The following is a 3,070-nucleotide window of genomic DNA, read 5'->3' on the forward strand; positions in this document are numbered from 1 at the left end:
ATTTTTCGCGGGAGGAGGACTGAAAATCTTGGTGATGGTGGAATTATGGACGAGAAGTGTTGGACCAATCTTGAATTTTATTGTGAAAGGAAGGAAAGTTCATTAACTTTCATATTTTTGTAAATCTAATTAATTCTGTAAATCTTATTTGTCCTAAATTCTGGAAAACTCATGATCAAATGTCTGGTGCATTTATGTAGTTGTGGCCTCCATTGGCAAAGACTCAAGAATGTTGCATGGGCCCTCTCAAATGACAGGGACCTTAATCTAGTAGTTTGAAGGGTGTCTATTTCGGGGTTAAAGCGATTCGATACAAGGACGTCATAATAAGAATGTATCTTTGCTTAATCCTTTAATTTCTTTCTATAACTAGCACTTCCTTCCATACTCCACTTGTATTTGACTGGCACAGATGCAAAACACCATCTCTTCTTGATGTTACTAATGTCATGCCACCCATATCCCAATCCAATCGCCATACCTCACCATATTTCCCTGATAGAAAAGCAATCATGTTCAATAAAGGATTTTCATTTGTGTTTGAATTGAGCTCAATGTGTGATAGAGACTCCTTTTCTACTAGAAATGGATATCAGTTCATATGGCTTGCCAATATTAGGTGGCCATGAAATAGTATATACTTGGTCTGCATCTTCACCAGGGGCTACTAACTCTACAATTGGATGCCAACACTGATGAACATCTGTTAGAAAATTATATATTACAGAGCAATGGAACACATAAAATATTACAGAAATATAAACACAGAAAAACGCATAAAACAAGAGAGACACAGATATACGTGGTTCACCCAGTTTGGGCTACATCCGCGGAGAAACAACCAATCCTTCTTTTATTATATTATCCAACAAACTGAAGAGATACAACCTACAGCAGATCCGCTATAACACCCTCTTCGCTCTCAATCTTCTCTCTCTTTCTCACTCAGAATCCAGATCTTCATAGATGCAATACAATTCCCTCATATATAGTGAGGGGTTGCCTTCTAGGGCGAAAAACCCTAAATTAAACATAACTTATACCGTCAGATCATCCACCTAATGAATGGTCTAGATTGACTAGAAATTACTAGACTTTTACAAGGCAATTTTACATCTATTTTTAGCTTCGAGGGCGCTGCCCCCAAACCCCACTGGGGGACCGCTGGTCCCTGGACCCCCCAGCTGAGGGGGATTTACCCCCTCGGACCCCCGTGGGGGGGACAAGTCCCCCCTGTACCCCCCACGTGGAGGGGTATACAGCCTTCCTGGGGTATACATTCGGCTAAAACCTTTGAATACAGAAGATAATCAGGCTCCACACCCAACAACATCTATAAACTCTCAGATCTTTGAAGCATTGACCTGTGGTAGATTCGAGTTGAAGCCTAAAATAAATGCGGGTTGTTGAATAGCACTGGAATGGGGCTTCAAACATGAACATTTTCCAAATCTCTCAACCACATTACTTACGTTTTGAAATTTAGTCTGAAGTTGCCATCGCTTTAACTCCAATGTGTCGAGTGATTCATAGATCTTTACGTGGCCATCAACATATGCAACCACCAATTTCAATCCCAACACGCAATTACCAAATTGAATATCCAATGCTTCCACTGATCCATTTTCAAACTTATAACACAACCTCCATTTACTATTCAAATCCTAAAGCAAATAAAGTATCAAATCCCTTAAGAAAAAGCATTATTCATAGTAGATAAGTTGAAATAATTGATCTCAATTAATGAGGTGCATAGATGGTGCACAAAATTCGACGAAGACTAGATAAAATCTTGCCAGTGGGATGGGATGGTCGCATGGTACTGTTGGGGGGAATCTTTGTTTAGAAATTTTGAATGTTTAATTTAGGAGTTTTTATTTATTTTTAATAAGTGGAGGATATATTTTCTGCTGTAAATATGGTTTTTTAGTTTCCTTTGGTTTGTAGAGAAAATGAAACTATTCATCTCTTGATAGTCTTGCTTGTCCCATGTTAGTTTTTTTTAAGAGAACGAGTTCCTAGAAGAAAAAAAGAGACGAGGAGAAGAGTGGACTCATTTCTTTCTCTATGAAATTGTACTGCTGTAGATTGCAAAACATTGTACTTTCCTTATGTGTGACAAGGAAGTGTCTTTTGTGTGAATGACGTAATTGAATGGCCAATGGGACTATAAGTTGGTGTGGTTTTGAATTGAATCGAAGTCTGGTGTTTGAAGCAAATCGATGTTTTCTTATGAATTGTTGCTACTCGAAATTTTATTCCTGTGTGTTGTTTATTTTTAAAAAGTTGTACTTGTTCAATCGAATTACACTAAGAATATAAGCATTGAAGCCTTAATCGTTGTGGCTTGTTCATATATTTTGTGTATTCTTATTGAAATGTTCTCACAACCCTTAGAGGAATGTGCCACAGTGCTCAGGAGTGGGAAAGTGAGGTCACAGTGTTCAGGAGTGGGAAAATGAGGTATTTACAGTGAACTGAGTGTTGAAATAGAGTACCATGTTCGAATGTAGTGACATCCTTTGGATTGGATTTCTGACCGTGAAATTTGAGCTAGCATGCAATCCTTGACGAAGAAAGGTGAGTGGGATCATTCCCTATGTTGCAATGGTATTGTTGGAACAATAGGTATAGTATCTAACCTTCTTGAAAAGACCCACAAAGGATAAAGTCCCACAATAGTACAAGTCATAGTGAGAGAATTTGGAGTTGGACGCCCATACATTATGTTAGGCCCCTGTACTACTAATGTAACCCCTTATTGTTATTAGTACAACCCCCTTATTATATTGATGTACCCATGTAGTGCCCATATTGTTACTGTTGTGCCCCATAGAAGCCCACTATTATTATTATTATTGTGCCCTTACATTATTATTGTTATGTCGGCTCTGATTATATTATGACCCTTTAGACTCCTATATATAGAAAGGAGGTCTTTTCATTTGTATCATCCAAGAATTATTCATTTATGTAATGTAAAGGAGGTTGCCCCCTCGAAGAGGCTGAATTCTAAGGCGTTGATCTATCTTTTTTATCTTTTCTTGAGCTGGTTTCATAACATTTGGTA

At 38.0% G+C, this 3,070-nt stretch overlaps 1 pseudogene; it reads right to left on the bottom strand.

The window, feature by feature from the left end:
- Positions 1-352: 352 nt before the first annotated feature.
- On the bottom strand, positions 353-2,501 carry LOC149187365 (protein SEH1 pseudogene; annotated as a pseudogene).
- Positions 2,502-3,070: the final 569 nt, after the last annotated feature.

The sequence above is a fragment of the Pinus tabuliformis genome, chromosome 3_1 (genome assembly GCF_031772625.1).
Source record: "Pinus tabuliformis cultivar Carrire ecotype Pingquan chromosome 3_1, CPIR1, whole genome shotgun sequence".
Taxonomy (NCBI): domain Eukaryota; kingdom Viridiplantae; phylum Streptophyta; class Pinopsida; order Pinales; family Pinaceae; genus Pinus; species Pinus tabuliformis.